This window comes from Pelobates fuscus, chromosome 11 (genome assembly GCF_036172605.1).
Source record: "Pelobates fuscus isolate aPelFus1 chromosome 11, aPelFus1.pri, whole genome shotgun sequence".
NCBI classification, from domain to species: Eukaryota; Metazoa; Chordata; class Amphibia; order Anura; family Pelobatidae; genus Pelobates; species Pelobates fuscus.
This window is the reverse complement of record NC_086327.1, coordinates 90,554,602-90,575,481: the sequence shown is the minus strand read 5'-3', so window position 1 is coordinate 90,575,481 and position 20,880 is coordinate 90,554,602. Positions and strand designations below refer to the sequence as shown.

Below are 20,880 nucleotides of genomic sequence, written 5' to 3'. Positions count from 1 at the left end.
CCTTTTATTTTATTTTTGTGGACCCTTCAGTTTTTTTGAACTCTTAACTTGCGCTAATTGAAAAGGTCAATATAATTCACCTGCAAAGTCTTCTTCTAGATGGAGTTTAATATTTTAACTAATTGTCTGTAGTTTTCTACTAATTGTGTCTTGAAGTTATCAAAATCTTCTCTTGAAGTCCTTGGATGCTGCATTTTGTGTCCTAGAGGATTACATGCATATTGTGTTCTGGCAAATGGAAAAGGTTATGATGAATCGTGCCTGTTGGGAAATCCAAGCTGCTACAACAAAGTCCGTGTTCACTGATGATTTAATGACAATGTCAGTTCTGATTGACACAATTCTGAGAACACTACCTATAACATACCAGCACTGAGGCATGCTCTGATCTTCACACATAGTAATGTGTCATTGATAGCTATGCACGCTGTTATTGCTGAAATCCTCCAGTGCCTCAAACTGAGTTCAGTTGTGTGTTTTATTTCTGTCAGGAAATTATAAAAGAAAATAAACATTCAAAATATGAACATTGACTCTTTTCAAGTTCACTAGATTCAATATATTTCAATGTGCAGTTGTTTTTTTTTATTTATGAGTTAAAATATGTTGTGTCTTGACTTTAAATAATAGTTTTGTAGTTACAGTATACAATTAAAATATAAATCCTGCTGTAACCTCTTGTGAAGGCACATCTAACTTTACTGATCATTATACTGACTTTGTGTGTGTGTGTATATATATGTATGTATGTATGTGTGTGTATATATATATATATATATATATATATATATATAATTTTTTTTTTTTTTTTTTGTTAAAACTTACTTGATTCAAGGGCTGGATCAATCTCCTCCATTGTCAGCTGATGGGGTGGAGCCTTCCCCTTGGGAAACCATTAACTCCTTTCCTGTGGGGTTTTTCAACACTCTGGACTTCCTAATGACAAGCATTAGGACCTCCAGTGGCGTTTCATGGAGTCAAACTCTAAAACCGCAGGATAGGCCTGAAAATCGTTTCTAAAAATCCTTTAAAAAATAAAATCCTTGATATCACTGAAAGATATCATGCACTAATTGCTTCAAAGGAACACCTAAATAAACTTTTTTTTTTTTTTTTTCAGAAATCTGTATTTTACCAGCAGCTTAAAAAATTATACATGGCAGTGCTGGTTGGTTCTATCCACGGGTGAGATCTACAAGTGGCTTTTAAGCAGTTCATGTGCAGTCGGTTAATAAAAATTGGCAGAATTGCTATGGAAACCTTACCTAAGCATGTCTATCAAATCCAGCACAAACGCATGTTCCCATTTCATTTAGATTACCCTGGAAACTGTTGTAGAGTGGGAAATATAAATTATGCAGTTATTTTAATAGGTATGATTTTACTCTTCATGCACATTTATATTTGGTATAAAGTAAAACAAAACTTTATATTTTTAACCTTAGATTGAATGAAGACTCACAGTTCAGTAGAGTAAAAATCAGATTGATGGCTACTTTTAGCACTCAACCAAAAAAAAAAAAACACCCAGCACCATGTAGCGGCCAGTAATCTCTGAAATGTGTAGTTCTTTTATTTTTAAATGTGATTTACTAGAAGTGAAATGTTGCCTGTGAAATCTTGTTGGTGAGACACAAGGGATTCATCTCTTTCAAGTAAGAAAATATTTGCGTTGGACTTATGTTGGCAATGTCTTTATGCACACATGGCAGGTTGGAGAAATTCTTTTTCAGAATGTTTGCAGAAGCGCCTGGTTTAATATTGCTTTATCAGTCTGTCTTTGCTGGTTCTACATAGACTTTTATATTGCTGAGCATTAACACATGTTATACTTGCTCCCTATTTTATGTATGTATTTTTTTAGGATTGTTTTACTTAACCATTATTTGAGGGCTGCATATGACTTCTAAGTACTTCAGTCTACTCTCACCTCGTGCACTCCTGCAAATACAGCATAGCTGCGCAAAATGAAAAATGAAAAAAGTTGGGTATATATTTTGTCAGTGAAGGTGTAAGAAAATGAGAGTAGTCAAACTGAGAGAATAGCTGATAGAGAAGTTTTCCTGTTCACCTATTTTGACCTTTAATTTGAAATTTACTTTAACTTCTCTTTAGTGAATAATTCTGAGCTTACACTGTAAAAGGCACATATCTTCGTAGCATGCATTTGTGGGTTGTTGCACAGCATTGTGGGAGCTGCACAGAGCTGAAAGCACATGTAAGGTTAATATAACATTTTAATGATTGTTTCTGAAGATTTTGCCAGCACAATGTCTTGTTTAAATTGTAAAGCATATCTGAAACTGACCTTTTCATCAATTCATTTTGGTCAATAGCAAGTCCACTTTAAAGTAGATATTTCAGCGGATTTGGTTTCCTTTTTTAACCTAATTCTAGCTTGCTGTCTATATAGGAAAGAGAATAAGGTACCAGACACCACCTCCCATCCTGTGACCCATTGTGATGCTTTACTAGGTGATGCTTAAATGATACAGTTGGTGTCAGTCATGGAGCAGATTATTTTCGTATCTCAGCAGGCACTGTATGAACTTGCACATATATAGTTAATAGATTGAATAGAGGGTATTGATGTACCGAATCAAAGCCTGACATAGATTCATTCCTTTGTTATGTGAGTGGAGCAGCAATTGAAAGAACGCTGTGTTTCTGGAAACCATGCCTGTTTCTAGATCCTTTTTTACATCTGCTGCGTGAACAGAATAATCACTGAATCTGAAATTGCTTTGCTATCCTTTAAAACACATTTTAGGGTTGAATCTATTTTATTGCAGATCTTGATCAATCTCAAACAAGTAGACTGTCAAGCTCCTTATACTGTTTTCATTTGCCAAATCTGGTGCCAGGCGATCTGATTAAATGTTCCTGTACAGTCCATGTGCAAAATGCTTGGCAAAGTGCTGTCTATGTGAATCATCTGAATGAGGACTGCTCAGATTGTGGGTGTATGGTTTGTTGTTTTGGTGACTTATAATCCTTTCAATGCATGCTTTAGAAACTGAATTGTTGAACTCTAAATTGTAAGACAATTTAAAACACTTGTGGAATATCAACCATTTTATGCAGACCTTTCTCAAAGAAATTCACATCAGGTGTTGCATTTATATTAGAGTATTTAATTACATGCTTTTGATCCATTCTGCTAGTGTGCTTATTGTTTTAAAGTAAGTACGGTGTGGCAAACCTAGCCACTTCTGAACTATATGTATTGCAGGTTGTCCATAGGCTGAATGTATACTGTAAGTCTTTACCTGTATAAGTGCTGTGTTATGGCCGTTCGCATACTGGCAGCCGTACGCTGCCAGCATACAAAGCATTCGTTCGACGAAACACGGCTATCCCGGCCGTTCGCCGTACGAATGCGGGCTCCCCAGGTAGACCACACATTCACAAGTCGTGTGGCACCAATTAACCGATTGCAACAATGTTGCAATCGGTAATTAAGGGCTCTCCTAGGTGGCCGCCGTTCGATTACCGACCATGCGGCGGTCGGCCATCTTGGATCCTTTGTCTCTGCAGCGGTGTTCGGTCGTCGAGAGCCTGGAACTGAAAACGGCTATTCAATGATCCGAACACCGCTGGACTTCCAGAGCGTTCGGGAGTCCCGCGTTCGGTACATTATGTTCCCCATAATGATTCGGTACTTTTAAACCGAACTCAATGTTTAAATGTATTCTGTGCGGCGTTCGGTCAATTCAGCTGGGATCGGAGCGGTATTCTCACAAAGTATGCGCTCCGACCCCAGCTATCTGCCGAACGTTCCGCCAGCGCAAAGTACCGAATATTGGGTAAAATATATATTTTAAAGTTAATTGTCGGTTTTGCTGCACGAGGGGATAATCCACTTAATGGTCCATTTTAGTGGGAGTATCCCTCTCGTGCAGCGGTGCCTATTGGGAAAGTCACAATGCATGTTGGGAGAAATCCCCTGGATTATCTGTGTGGAAACCCCTTGCATGGGGAACTGCTTAAATATGCCAGCTTGCGAATAAATTGAGTTAGTTGACTCCCAAACTGTGTTTCGTCCGGTTATTGGGAGGATGGGGAATATTGCCGTGCTTTCTGTTCTGACTGTGGATTTCCTGAGGATACCAACGGATATCGTGGACTAATATACTGCATTCCGTTACATACGGCATTGCATTTATATTGTGATCTGTATTATAGGGCTCTCATTTTTTCAGAGAATAAAAAGGGGTTTGAGCAGGTCATACGTTATATTTTACACCTCAATAATGGGCTGTTATGCACATGAGATTGTCAAATATAGATACAAACTAATTAAAAAAAAATTTCAATGGAATAATTAGTTGTAGGTATAATTTGTAAAACATTTTTTGCATAGCTGGAAATTCACTAGTTTAAGTTTATTGCTTACTGCTTCCTTTAATAAATATGGCTCTTTAGCCTTTTTTTGTTTCTGCTCTCAGAAATAGATTTGGTTTTTAAAGCAAAACTGCCAACTTTAATTGTTTAAAAAAAAATATATATATATATATATATTTTTTTTAAACTTATATTATTTTGTAATGCATGATATAGGAAATTATTTTCAGGTGATCTCCTCACTTGCACCATGGGGGCACCCATCTTGAGCCCATATTGGTTGGAAGAACCGCTTATCTGCTATGACCTATCTGCTATGAGCAAGGGCATGAGACAATATACACTAAAAAAAAAAAAACAGGACGCCATTTTACTCCTATAGTTTATTTGACTCAGTCCTAAGTGGAAGCAATATGATGTCACATCTTTTCTACCACTTTGCCAGAAGGAAGAGCAAGGGAGGCCCTGTATCAGTTTCTCCAACATAATAAAATGCAGAGACCGCTTGCTTCCTACTAAACATCAAGGACAGAATATTGTCAAGAAATAAATTTGAATTATGTATAGAGTTCAAATCAGTATTGATAAACTGTTATATCCTTGTGGATAAATATCAACAACTGATCTCATCTTTCTAACTCACATCTCAGAATTGAGTGGCAAAGATAAAGATTAAATAGGTTGATTAGTTGTGTGTGTGAGATGGGCTGATATGTGAGCGTATCACTAAGTTTGTACCCCTTATTAATTTAATATTGCATGACTCCCTAATTTGAGGGCAATTCTTAAGCGCTCTTTTATATAGGTATGGCTTTAGGTCTATAGTTGCCAACATTTGAGAAAAAAAAATGCCCAGAGACCACTTCCAGCAGAGCAGTCAAGTAAACCAGTTACAGATGTTTTGCCCGATAGTTTCAATAGCCAGACATACTATGCCTCTGCAATACTTGTCAAATAATTTATAGCCATATCAATAAAATAGTTTAAACCTATCAATTGCTTATACTGCAGATCAGATCACCCACAACCTCCTTTGGAGCACATCCTTCGAGGATATGCTTTTATTGCACTGCATTAGTCAAAGAAATGGCATTTTACCCCTCCCGTTTATCCCTCATGTACTTTAAGGGGTCCCATCCATGTGCAAATACAGCTTTTTTTGTTTTTGTTTTTTAAATGACATTCTTAAAATGTGAGACAAAGTACCAGTACAGTTATAAAGCAAAACTATTTGACTGTCCCATGGAAATTGGGGCAAATGTGTAAGTCAATACTGCATCCTTCAAATACAGTCTTACAGTTTTAGCTTGCATAAGTCAAGTGCACTTTTACTAATAGCTCAAACTAACGTCTCCATCTGGTGCGTCATCATTTCAGCCACGAAGTTACACAATCCTGAATGTATATGAATTGAATAAGCGTTATCTCTGAACTTATTTTTATATAACCCTTTAAAACTTTACAACTTTATGTATGTTAAAACTAAACTGAAAAATAAATATGTGCGTTTACTTCAGGTGCTGTATTACTATTTAATTATTTTTTTACAAGATCCTAAAATTTAACTTGCATTTTTTTGCAAAGGTATGTTTCCCTTTTGTTGAAAGCACTATGTAATCTGCTCAATATAAAACCCAGACACTGCAATGGTGATTTGGAGACACCCGTGTGCCAGTTTCATATTTAATGAAATGGATCTAGCTGAAATAAGATACTAACACAATCCTTAGACCTGTGCAAAGGAGAGCTTATGATCTTTCTACGCATCAAAGGATGTAATGTGCTGTTTTCCCATTATTCATCTTTGAATTTCTTGGAGTTAGACTAGAAGAACAGAACAGACAGGGCACCAAGTTCACCAGTCATGCATTTAGTGTATGAATTGCTATCATTCTACTTTTCAGAAGTCACTTGTTTATTTAAAAAAAAGATTTCAGGGTTGATGTGCACAAGTATTAAATGCCATGATGCAAGGCTATACAAAACATACATAAACAGGAAATTGTGTGTTCTCCATAGAATTTGTTTTTTGCCCGTCACACATTTCTGATCATTTGTAGCAAATTAAATACAAAAGTCCTTTAAGATGGACATTTTCCACTTACAAAAAATACATTTGTTGCCATTTTGTAAAGCATACAACATTTCCAATCCTAACACTGTTCAACTAGTGGTAGGCTGCACAAGCTATTGCATGTTTTTTAATATAGCTTTTAATATTCGCACAAAACAGGTTTTCTTCAATTTATTTTTTTATTTTTTCATGTAAGCTTTATAAGTAGTTTCAAGAACAAATAAAGAAAGAAAACTGTCTGACTTGACCATAAGGTTAATTTATATTTGAATTTATTTTATAAATTATTGTGCTGTCCTTTTTCATCTGGTCATGGATGAGATTTACCACTTCCATCATGTTCAGGGTTCCAAAATTGTCCCTTCCCAAAAGATTTTTCTCATTACAGCTTCCTTTTATATGATTAATTCAGTTTAATTTCATTTAAAAAAGGAAGTGAGAAACAAAATGTATCACATTTATTTTTGAAAGACTAGAATGTTTCAGGAAGGTTAAATCATTGAAATAGCATACCTTCCAACAGTGGGAGTATGTAAAGCTGAACAGGTGAGTAGGTCTGAGAGAGGGTATCACCAGTGACTCTGCTTATGGTGCCCATAATGCTACCGCTAAAGTACTGAAGGGTGCTGCTGAAGTACTGAAGAGCCTGTCTGGTAGCTTGCAGAGAGCACTGCTGAAGTACTAATGCAGATTGCAACTAATGATGCTGCATTCATGCTGTGCTTCCTTTCACTCGTGTCCCCTGGAAGCGGCACACCTGGGAACTAAATTGAGACAGCAGGACATGACCCCCAAATCTGGACTGCATGATCCACTGCCACTTCTCTGATTTCTGTCTGTTTTGCTTGTTCACATAAGCAAACATTTTGCTTAACCAAGGCTTACAAATCGAAGACATTGTTTTATATTCAAAATGTTGCTTAATAAGATTTATCTCCAAGTAAAGTTGATTATGAAATAAAAATGAATATGCCTGTGAAGTACAGATTCAAACAGTTTGAGGGAGTTGTAATTAAATCATTTTCAATTAGAATGCTTTGTCGTTTTCTTGAGCTGTGTCTGTGTTTCAGCCTTTTTTCTTTTAATACAATTTTACACAGTCAAATTAAAGCACTGGCAGTGTCTGCCCAGATCAAGCAGACAAATACACCTCACACATAAAGCAGAAATAAAGGCTGGCTATGCTATTATTGGTAACACAGTTTACAAATATTTTGTATTCCTGAGTTAAGTAGCACAACTATGAAGTGTTTATTTTGATAAACCTGTTTTTGTTTTTTAAATAAATGGCTTCACATATCTTTGGCGTTTGACCTATTGCTATACAGACAGCTATATATTGAATGGGTCATACAACGATGCACTCTTGATATTGGCAACAAAAAGAAAAACTTTATTTACAAGAGTTAAGTCCTTTTTAACCACACAGTAAACTGCATGAATTAACCCCTTAAGGACCAAACTTCTGGAATAAAAGGGAATCATGACGTGTCACACATGTCGTGTGTCCTTAAGGGGTTAAAGGGATACTATAGTCACCAGAACAACTACAGCTTATTGCATTTGTTCTGGTGAGTAGAATCATTACCTTCAGGCTTTTTGCTGTAAACACTGTCTTTTCAGAGAAAATGCAGTGTTTACATGACAGCCTAGTGATAACTTCACTGGCCACTCCTCAGATGGCTGTTAGAGATCCTTCCTGGGTCATGGCTGCCTAAGATGCATCCAAACATTCAGTATCTCCTCCTTCTGCATGCAGACACTGAACTTTCCTCACAGAGATTCATTGATTCAATTCATCTCTATGAGGAGATGCTGATTGGCCAGGGCTGTGTTTGAATCATGCTGGCTCTGCCCCGATCTGTCTCCTTGTCAGTCTCCGCCAATCCTATTGGGACGCATTGTGATTGTATCAGGCCACCACTTCTGATGATGTCAGCAGACTGCTTGTTGTTTTTTTTTTTTAGGCAAACCGCATGCAGATCTACAGCTTCTGGCTTGAATACAGCAAGATTTTGCTATATTTATGGAGACGTGAGAAGCCATGGGGGGCTAGATGGTAGTTTTAACCCTATAGGGTCAGGAATACAAGTTTGTGTTCCTGACCCTATAGTGATCCTTTAAGTAATTTTATTCAGATTTGCACATTCACTTTTATCTATGCACCCTTATCTGTTCATTATTTAATGTTTTTTACATTTCTTTTGCAGTACTAATGCCATAGCACAGAATACGTATGGGGTGCTTAGTGATTTGATATGCAGTACCACAAATTGCTACACAATTCGAGCACATTATCTTCTATATCTTCATTTTCATACACCTTTTTGTCAAACATAAATTAATTGCATGTAGAAGTGGAGAGCAATTCTGAGATTTCCCATTCCTCTCTGCGCTCTAGCCATTTTAATGTAGGGTGAAACAATATATGTTACTTGGTTTGCATGCACTGTATCTAGATATTGAGCGATTCTATGATTAAAAAGAAATTGTTTGCAGTATTGAGCTCTGATGTAGCAGATTTAAGATAATACCATTGAGCCTATTTTTTAATCTGCACATATTGATCAGTAAGAAAAATCTGTATGTAGTTATAGAAATCTATGCGTCAATATCTGTAATGGTTATTGTCATTTCTGTAGATAAGAGTTACAATCTATTAATATGCGTTCCTTGTTAATGTTTTTTAAGGTCTGGCCTTTCCACATGATTCCTTAGACTGTTTTCAAGGACCTTTTTGTATGTTCTGCTGTAGTCTGTACAACATCTTGGTCTTTACTGTGAAGGGCACATTGCAAGGGTAATTTTTACCTATTCTGCATTGAGAGATTAGGATGCTAATGTGAGTAGATAAGACTATAAGAATCGAAGTGCATATGGGTTATTCTGACTGACTCAAGCCTGGTTCAATGTGGAATTGAATTCAATATGTTGTCTGAATTTGTTATGAGTCCTCCGTAAAAAATCTATTTATTTTTTTTTCTTTTCGTCACTCTGAACTCACTGAAAAGATGCTTGCTGGAAAGAATAAAATATTTTTTTGATAGTTATCCGGTGGTTATTTTGGATTACAGGCTTGAATCCTTTCATTAAGATTTCAAAAGCTCTGTTTGTACCATTTGCAAATGTAGTGAATCTAGCAAAAGAATTCTGCTCCATTTCTGTGTAATATTCTGCATAAAGAGATCATTTCTAAACGCAGTTGACATTTTGGAATACAGTGAAACAGAAAATTCAAGCAGTACTGTAGTATTTTAAGCGGCTCTGTCACCCTATACTTACCTTGCTTCTGTCTATTGAGTTTCTTTTCCTCACTCCTAATCTGTTTTTTTTTTTTTGTTTGCTTTTGTTCCCCCCCTCATTCATTATAAATCTTTTCCTCCTAAAATGCATAAGGCAAAGTAGGGACGACTGGAATATATTGCCTTATATATTTTTTAATCCATTTAGCAAAATTCAGAGCTACCATTGTTATGTTTTGGCATTCCCCAGCCGTTGCTAATGATGGCTGTGAGAATAAAGCATTCCCTTGCTCATTGCAAGACATCTATGGAGGTTCCCGTGGCCTGACGTGATCCACCACATACCTCAGTGTAATACTTACGTACATGCACAAGAGTGTGTTTATTTCTCAAGCACTTTAATTTTTTTGGAGATTGTTTCATCAGGGTTTTGTTCTCTGTGTAAATATATTATGTATTTTGGGGCCAACTCAACTGACCTACAGACATTCAAATTTGAGAAAAATTTACATTCTTACAAATGAGTAAATTCGCATTAGCAGTCGAGAGAGCAAATGTTCTTGCCTCATACAACTGGATGCCCTTGTTTGTGCTTAACCACAAAAACAGCCTAGGGCATGATGACACAGAGTGCACATTTAAAGCAAAAATGGCTGACCTGAAAACCACCCCCCACGCTTTGAACTTTTTTTTTTTTCTTCCTATGCTGTTAACTTACTGTTGTTGAAGAAAATATTCTAATCCAGCAGCTGAGATTGACCTGCATTTGTATTACATTACAATTGGAATGTAAGAATTAAAGTGTTAAAGTGCTAGTCTAAAGTTGCAGCTGTTACAATCTGGATTCTATAGCTATACAAAGAAGCGCTCCGATATATGATTTTTGCATTGTGCCGTTATTAGGTTTTCATATTTGTTTATTATCGAATAAAATATTTTGCCTCAGATTGCGTACAGATTTTTTTTTATGACTTCCTAAAATAAAATGTAAAAAAGAAAAATACTTATTTCACGATAAGTAAAAAGTGCTACAAGTTTCCTTAGTTTTGTAACCCATATGGCATACACTGATTTGTTTTATTTATTTAGTCAAAATCTTTCACATATACTTTTAATGTTTTAATTAACAAATAACATGGTTTTTGTGCATTTTCATCATTTCTGTTTGATTTTTTTTCTTCTTTTTGTGGGATGCCAGATAACTTACTCTAGCTCCTTCATCTGTTTTGCAGAATTCATGGTGCTGACGTCTTTTGGATTTCTTTTTAATATTGTGTGATCCTTCATCCTTGATACCCTGACCTGCATTACCTTGGTAACCATTTCATTTTTTTTAATTTAATTTATTTTATTTTATATACTGTTTAACCTTGTTTCATCATTATTATATGTAACCTTTTTGTGTTTGTTTTAAATTTCATTTGTTTTTTCTTTTTAGTTGCCTTTCTTATTGTATTGAATTTTTTTTCCTGTAAAAATAAAAATAAAAATAAATTTCATTTTTATTTTTAAGTCCATTGTGCATTTATTTTAATAATTTTACCACTTTTTTAATTTATTCACTGTGCTTACATTCTAAGGAACATTAAACATCACAGACCATGGTATTTTCCTGAGAGTCTAAAATAATTTCATAACTTGTATGAAAAATGCTAATGGATACCTTATATGAGAACTTAAACTTAGCAGAAAAGATGCTTATCTCAACTGTCATACATTTTTGTAAAATCCTTAAAATTTTGATTAATTTTTGGAGTCTACAAAATACAGAAATTGACTTTGTCAATATTTTAAAAGGAAAAATATATATTTGATAACTAGTGTTTTAAGTGTTTATTTCATATCTGCATTTTATTTTCTCTTTATCATATTGAAACATTTATAACTGGTTACATTGTCTTCCTCATTGAAATCTATGAGGAAGACTAAGGAGCTACCAACATTTATTGAATGCAAAAGCAGCATTTTACTGGAACTGGAGAGCTTTAAAAAAAAAAAAAAAAAATAGCTCAAAATAAATTCTGGTCTAAGGAAAATTCAAGTTACTTTAAATGGAGCTGTCTGAACACATTCTGGTAATATATGGAGTTCAAGATTTTGAACTGGCCCAAAGAATCGTATTTTTACTTGTGCAGGGGTTGGTCTGCATACTGTATGGGTATTTGGAAATCACTGAAGTAAAATGCAACAGAGTGCTGGGAGGCCACAGGGGGCCATAGGTTTCTATGATGCTTCAAGTGTCCTTTTAAAGAAACACTATGGTGCCAGGAATACTTTAAGTGTAAAAGACCATTTAGTCCTCCGGTTCCACTTGCCCCCTGTGAAAAAGGAAGTTTAGTTACTTTTTCCAGGGCTGCATACGTCCAGTCGTGACAACCTCCGCCTCCTTGGCTGAGGTAATAAGTTCTGATGATCTCAGCCAATCCGATGTTTCCAAATGCAGCAAAAAGCAGATATGTGTCAATCAGTATCTACTCATACAAAATGTGGAGACGCTGGACTGTCCCAGGAGAGACGACCACTATAGCTGTCCGGAAAGATGGTCACTAAAGGTGTCCCTAGGAAGCAATACAAACGCTGCCTTTTCTCTGCATTTTCCATAGCCTGTCCAGAACAACTACATTAATCTGTAGTTATGTTGGTAACTATAGTGTCCGTTTCAAGTTGTTCCAGAAACTTTTTGGGTGGTGGCATGTCTGTTGAATGGGAATGTCTTGACTTTCTAATATAAGATTGTGTGTCATGATTAGAAACTGGGCAGAATATGATGGAATTTTCATTGATGGCTAAACTAGAGAGATCTCCAAAGCAGTCCAGTTTGTTACAAAACACAACATCCTAACATCTGTAGGGACTCATCAAACTGTGCACCACTGTTTTATATACATAACTCACTGGCTTAGCTCAATATTTATTGACTAGATCGCATACAGTTCACTGTAAAATCAAATGACCTCATGTATGCAGTAAAATTAGATATATTAGTAATAAGTTTATTCAAGTGTGACACTACACAACCATTAATAATCTCTCTTGTTCAAGAATTGTTATTGTACATTTGAAGTGTTACTAGGAGGATTGCATAGAGATTGCTCTTGTTTTGAAGCATGTGGCACAGTAGGCACATTTGACAATATATTCTCAATAACGTTTAATATTTATTAGAGACATGTACATATTTAAATGTTTACAAAGTGTTTTCAACGTAAGCCTAGACTCAACATGTGCTCATTAATAATTTTCTTAACTTCAAGGAATCATTTTTTGATTTTGAATTTTTGCTGTACAGTAGGGATAGTAATGTATTAAATAAATTCAGTAACAATTACAACAAAAGGGAGAAAAAAAAATCCAGACATTCTGTATCCAAGTATACATTCATTTTAACCAAAATCCAGTCAGGGAAAATGAGTGATGCAAAGGACATCTGGGGTGTGAAGCAAGTTTACAGGGTTTATAAGATCCTATCATTTATTTAAAAATAGAGAGCAAAATAATAAAATATACCATATTGAGAGAGGTGTACATAGGTTATGTTTCTGCTTGAAATATGGCTGAACTTCCGGATTCCTTCATGAAGAGCGGAAAATGCCTTTTTATTAAAATAGTTACATATGAATTTTTATTAAAATAAAGTTACATACGGCTATATTATGCAGAGGGAAAGAATGAATCAATTCTGACGCGTTTCATGCCTCCGTTGGCACTTTTTTACAATTTAAAAAAAAAAATTATCACGTGTACATTAAAGTCAACCAAAATCCAGTTGGGGTGAATTCGACATGACAACCAATCTGTCAAAAATGTCTGGTATTTTCCCATCTTATCCACTTTAAGACATAAGACAGGGCCGGCCTTAGGGGTGTGCCATGGAGCAGGGGGCGCTGTGCGGCTGCACAGATAAAAAAAAAAAAAATAGTGGCGGGCGGAGCTTCCCGTGCGACGAGGGCGGAGCTAAAAGTGCCAGATAAGGGCTGCAGGGGAAGCAGGAAGAAGTCCCTGATCCCCCCAATAAACAGTCTCCCAGGACGCACTGCCTGTCTGCCTCCACAATGAACAGAGGTAACTGTGTGAGTGTGACTGTGTGTGTGTTTGTGTCTGACTGACTGACTGTGTGTGTGTGGCTGTAATTGTGTAATTGTGTGTTTCTGCCTGATCCTGTGTATGTGACTATCTGCCTGCGACTACGTGCATGTGGTGGATTTGACAGTGTATATGTATAACTGTGTGCATCTGACTGTGGGAATGTGTGCACATAACTCTGCAAAAATATACACCTGCATTCACACACAGGCCTAAATGCATGTTTTTATCTGAATTAAAGAACCATCACACACAGCCAATAAACCAAGCACAAATATCACATACAACCAATACACGCATATCACACACTGTTAATACACCCATTACAAATATCACACACAGCCATCACATAGCATACATATCACACACAGTCATCACATCTATCACATACACAGACAACACAAACATTACATAATACATGGATGACGGGGGGGGGGGGGGGGTGGGGGGCGCTGTGAAGATTTTTCGCACAGGGCGCCTAAAGGCCATAAGGCCGTCCCTGCTTTAAGAATTGACTTTTCGTCATGATTGTGTGTTGCCAATTTATTTTGGGTTAACCGTTTTATTATGGCATCGATTTGAAATAGATTTCTCAAAGTGCAAAGTCAATAACATTTTCCCAAAAAAAGGATTTTAAAGTTTATTGAAGATATTTCTTTATCAAAAGCTCAGATTTTAAATAGATTTACTAGCAAACAGCAAAATTAGTAAAAAATAAAGTTTTTGGGTTTTTTTGTTTTTTTTTATAACTTTTAAGAAGCGCAAGCTAATTTGAAATGTTTAGTCCTTGATTATACTATTGTCATTCTTCTGCACCCCATCTGACAAAAGGATATATTACGTTAACCTTGCTAAATACGTTATAGTTTTTTTCAATAGTTTTTATTGAATTTTTAAAGGAACAAAGTAAATAATTTGACAAACAGTGCATTGTAACTTGCATGAACACAGGATATCAAGAACAAGTTACGCAAACGAATTCCATGACAACATATAAATAACTATTGAAAGTAAACTTGTGAGTAACTTCCTGCTATGGTGTTGGAATTTAGAATAAATTCCTGCACAATAAAACTATAAACATTAGACAAACTAACCATTGCTTTGTTTTGTATGTGACTGTAGACATTACAGAATTGTAAATCTGCCTGAAGTCCTGTGACTTTTACCTTAAGCCATTACTCGTGAGGATTTATTTGAAAAAAAAATAAAAATCTTCTCATGTGATGTTTAATAGATGCCAATGGCATACATGTAATCATTTGTGGAGGTTCCCATAATCTTGAAAGGTCATAGGCCCCTGTTTTGTACTCTTCTGTAAAAAATAATAAATTATAGAGGGTACAGTGTGGATTTGTTGACAAGGCAACAACAATAGCAGGGAACTAAATTCTGATATTATGATAACTTAATTTAACAATTAGCTTTAATATGATTAATATTTTAGCAGTTTGAAATGTCACTACAATTGTAATTGAACAATGTACCCTTAAGTGGAAAGGGCTTATGTAAAAAAATGTTTTACTAATTATGATGCTACTTCAACACCTGTTTTTTTATGGTTGTTGATTTTGCTTTTGCATTGGGGGGGCCTAAGAATTAAAAAGGTAAGGAATTGTATTATTGGGAAAACATAAATTTGTCATTGTGTAGTATTCTATTACTTGGCATGATGCTGCAATTCATCATGCAGAAGTCAGTCTTTTTTAAATTAATGTTCCCTTTCAGTCTAATTTCATAGAATTGCTTGAATGTATTTTAGCTTCTCCCTGAACAAGCTGGCTGTAAATATCCAAGTTCTGTTCTTTTGATTAAATGGTAGTAATTAATTAGCTATTAAGGATACATCATGTAATGATAGGAGTCTCTTAGCAGTATAATCACTAAGGTTAGAATTACTTTGACAGTCAGTGTTTAGGGCATCCTCACATCTATGTTAAAGTTCCATGTATTTTCTTTCAAATGCGATGTCCGCTTTGTTTTCATTTTATGTGAAGAATAAAGCAATAGGCAGCTGGTGAATCACAAGGCAACAGAGGTTTCAGTTTGTCTTTTCTCCAGTTTAGAGATTGTCTACTCAATGTATTGGAGCACAGTCATCCACTTATCTCCTTTTAAAACCACTGAAGCATTGCTGAATCTCTGATCTGACAAAGTTCTCGGTGCGATTAGTTTAAAAGGACATAGTATGCAATGAATATTCCGTGGCTCTAACATGTCCCATCTTCTGGGGACTAAAAATGTCTATGGATGTTTTCTTTTAAAGATGTCTATCTAAATATGCTGACATCTAAGGCAATTTGTGTTAATCAGCAAAGGGCCTACAGTAGCAGTATCTCTTCCTGCCATTTAAGTGAACATAGGAAATATCTCCTATCAAGCATGGCCCAACGCAGCACAATTATATTTTAAGTGTCTCATTTTTTAATTCAGTAACATTTAGTGCTGATGTTTTAATTGCATACAGCTGAAGCTGCTAAATGAAAACGGAAATGGATTTAGAACATCTCCAAGCTTGCTTGCCACCTATAAAAATATATATATTTCATTAAGTTTTTGTGTTCTTCAGATTCGTGTGACTCGGTGAAGTTGCAAAATGTACCCTATGTGCTTAGTAGAGTAGCACATAGGGGCTTTGTAATGTGTAATTTTGTGCCTTCATCTGTTTATCTGCTTGTGGGCTTAATTTTATATTTATGCCCATGGGCTCCACATTTAACAGTGGATGTATATACTAATGCTATAGAATTTAATAGCCAACCCCAGTAGATCCTAGCGTACTGGCTCACAGCAAACTCGGCAGGATCAACAGTATGCATCTATGAACAAAATTAATATCACATGATGATCCCCCATGCTTTAAACTGAACAGAACATTAGGAGAAAAAAACAATTTAGATGATTGTTGGTTTAATACTGCCCACCCTTCGATAATAGATTCTCTTCTCTTTTAGCACATTAATAGTTTTATGGCGGTTGTGATTTTACTTCAGACGACCTGCAACAAACAAAAAGCTTAGGTCAGAGTCGTCTTTAAAGGGTTCCCCCCCCCCTTTTTTTTTTAAATCCCTCCCACTTCACTCTTCAAGTAAGAAGCACATACACAATAAAAACAATAATGGTGACTGCAACTCCACTGATTGAATGAACTAAGACTTTCACACAGTTTCCATTTGTATGTTGTTATTGCCAGTACTTATAAAAAGAAAAACAAACTACAACAGGTAATATAGGAGAGTACCAGAATAGTTCATTTCCTTTATCCCTGATTATACTCAAATAGAATCCATCACCAAAAAAAGTTACCTGCACACTATCACACATTTTTATATTTAATGGCTACTGCAGCTGTATCAAACCGTCTGTTACTTAAAGTATAAGGTCATAAGCATCAAGGAAAATCTTTTAGGTGAGTCCTTGCCTTGCTGTGTTCAGCTACAAGGCAACATCTCTGAGATTGAAGAGTGTGATCTTCTGAATCTCTGCAAACTAACCTTTAACCCCTTAAAGACCAAACTTCTGGAATAAAAGGGAAACATGACATGTCACACATGTCATGTGTCCTTAAGGGGTTAAAGGGGCACTTTAGGCACCATGGCCATTTCATCTTCTCCTCACCCGTCTCAACCCTGCAACATAAAACTTTTTGTACTGCAGGACGGTAATGTTTTCATTGCAGAGTTTAAATGCCTCTATTGTCATCGTCATGCATCACATGTTCACTAGCCTCCCATTGCTTTTCTAATGGAGAGCATTGGATTGTCTGAGAGATCAGCCAAGGAGGTGGGATTGCAGTGCAGACAACCGGTAAGTAAAATACCATGTCATTTTTAAAACTTTTTTTTTTACTCCATGCATGTGGAGCTGTGGACATAAATGGCTAACATTTGTTTTCCTAGTGATCCTTTAATAGCTAGTACTTCTGCCCAAGAGTAGTAGGGCTAATTACTCTCATATTTCATTAGTACTTTCCAAGTGAATGAAAATTAAATTGAAGGGACACTATAGTCACCAAAACAACTTTAGCTTAATGAAGCAGTTCTGGTGTATAGATCATGCCAATGCAGTCTTACTGCTCGATTATCTGCCATTTAGAAGTTAAATCACTTTCTAAATGCAGTTTAGTCACACCATCCTGCATGTGACTGCACAGTCTTCCTAAACACTTTTTGTAAAATGAGAACTAATGTTTAGACTCACTTTGTTGCAAATTTTGTTTAATTCAGAATTTCTGATCTCCTGCTCTGTTAATAGCTTACTAGACCCTGCAGGGGTCTCCTGTATGTAATTAAAGTACAATTTAAAGAGCAGGAGCTAAAAACTTTTAAAGTAAGTTACATCTGATTGAAAATTAAAACATAATATGCAAATGTGTGACATTCTTTATTGACCACTCAAAGCCTCGACTAAAATATGTAATGACACTCAAAAGATTGCCTCGTAGGAAAATCTCAAAAATTGAGATGCATTTGCAAAATATAGACTGTTACACTAAAATATAGACTGTTTCTTTGCTTCATCCCTAAGGGAAACATTTTTTTATTTATTTTTTTTAAGGATATATCTAAAAGAACACCTGCAAAATAGTTTAAGTGTTTCGCACTAATTAACCCTGCTGTGCTCAACTGGTAATATCCTTAATATAGGATGATATCCATCCACAAGGACTCTAGTCAATCCTGTATTTACGTTGTCTCACCAAATCTGAGAGTAAAGCATGTTGCATTTATGTGCTTTGTGATTTCTAATCCATAAATTGTAATGTTTATATTTAAATAGAACTATTTTGTGCTATGCAAAATTCTGCTTAATTTCCCTTTGTGATAAAGTGTTGGCCAATTAAATCTTTTTTAGCATGTATGTCCTTGAGGGAAGTTCAAACCTCACTAGATCTGCCTGTTGTGTAGACAGACATGACAGGTAACATGGCTTTCTTAAAACACATCGGTGGTGGTGGAACTAATGGAGAGAGCTCTGGTGGTAAAAAAAAATAAATAAAAAGATTTAAAAAATAATAATAATTGGAGTGGGTGGCCCCTGTATAGAGCAGATGTGGCCAAAAGGTAGATCCGAAGACCTAAGCTATTATACAAGTCTCTCAATGCAGGATGGTATTTGTGTGTAGCATCTGTGTATGTGAATGTAGGTGTGTTTTTTGTGTGTTTGTGAATAATGCTGATGTTTGAATACAGGGGTGTGTTTGTATGTAGTGGGGGCATTTGAATTAGGGGTGTGCTTGTACGTAGTATTGTTTGAATGCAGGTGTTTGTATGTAATGCTAGTGATTGAATGCAGGCTCTTATTCACAAATACATTGCCATGCACAGATGCCCACATATATTCTGGAATACCATACACTAGTTTAGTTTATGCAAATCCATTCTGTGAATTTGTCTATTAGCCCATAAGTAAGGCAACCTTAAAAAAAATATTTAAGAAATTGCACAAACCTAATGCTACTTTATGGTCTCTACATTCTGTTAGAGACCGGGCTTTTCTAGTGTTACTCAACGGAATAAAAATGAATTTGTTGAATGCTAGTGGCTGCCTGCATGCACCATTAATTTGTATAAGGTACATTTGAGCCACCACCACCCCTGCTCTGTGTAGTATCATCTGACAAGACCTGTGTCTTTTTAAAACGCACACATTATTCACATAACAAAAAGTAAAAACTTGCTGCTAAATCCTTGTGGATTAAGCCATATAAATAACGCAAGAAACTTCGATCCCCTACTTTCACTGTATCCATCTCTAATCCAATTTTGTTTTAAAATAGTGTTGTGATAGGAAAAAAATCCCCTCTGTGGGATCTTTAAGCACACCTTGAATTTTAGGAGGACATCGTTCAAGTAAGTCTGTACAAGTTAGTCTGTACATGTTTGTCTTTCTCCTCCTTTTTGCCCTCATTGAAATCTTGCCTTTATTATATCTCATATCTCATTGTCAATTATTCTTTCACAAGCCTCCTGCGGGAGAATTTTATACATGTGTGGACACATGAAAGATGAAACCGTTTCATTTCGACTCCAAATGTTTAATGACTAAATTGCTGCTTTCGAACTGAAAAAAATATCCTTTTCCACTCGATTTTTAACTTTTTCTGTTTCTAGAGTCCTAGTTTTGTCCTTGGAAATAGGTGAGAAAATTGTTTTTAAAATGATGCATTTTCTGTCTTTAGTGTTGTCCACTGAAGACAGAAAATGCATAATTTAAAAAAAAAAAAAAAAAAAAAGCATTTTTGTGAGCCATACTCCAGTAAAGCTAATCATATATAGCTTTTTAACATGGTTTGGTCTGGTAAAAATCACAAAATGTATAGAATGATAGCGCATTCAAGCTGCATATCCTACCATACACACACACTATTATAATATTGCTTGAAATTAAAACATAATATGCAAATGTGTGACATTCTTTATTGACCACTCAAAGCCTCGACTAAAATATGTAATGACACTCAAAAGATTGCCTCGTAGGAAAATCTCAAAAATTGAGATGCATTTGCAAAATATAGACTGTTACACTAGTTTCTTTGCTTCATCCCTAAGGGAAACATTTTTTTTTTTTTTTTTTTTAAGGATATATCTAAAAGAACACCTGCAAAATAGTTTAAGTGTTTCGCACTAATTAACCCTGCTGTGCTCAACTGCCTGCTATGCTGTTTAAGGTGTTTTAAGTTCCCTTGCACCATGGTACTATTATTTTTAATGGTGTGACTTGCTTTAGGTCTCCAGGGTGCCTCTGGTCAGACCTCATTTTGAGACCGCTTGGTAACAGAAATTCCTACTTCCACATTCGTAATGTCCGTGCACCCGAGCTTGGATGGGATTCATTGGCTGACTCTACGGTAAAATTATATGATAGAAAAGGTTTTGGATACTTACCATGAACTAGCATCTGGCAATTCCAGACCCCATGATAACTACAATTCAGTCTCTAGTTTTGTGAATTGAGAAACACTGGAAATCCGCTCAATTAAAAGCCTCTCATTAGTGTATTCCTGGCACAGATTTGAAAGTCTGTGTGGATGAAAAAGGGGAGGTCTTGCAAAGGCTGCAGACAACAGTTCTGCAGCTTTTTCAAGATTTTGTTTTACATATACCCATAAAGAAAACATTCAGATTTCTGTAGAGA

General features: G+C 35.8%; 1 protein-coding gene across 1 annotated transcript in view; it reads left to right on the top strand.

Annotated features, from left to right (window-relative positions):
• CAMTA1 (calmodulin binding transcription activator 1) overlaps positions 1-20,880 on the top strand; it is a 1,539,661-nt gene that overhangs the window by 54,654 nt on the left and 1,464,127 nt on the right. The window lies entirely within an intron of this gene.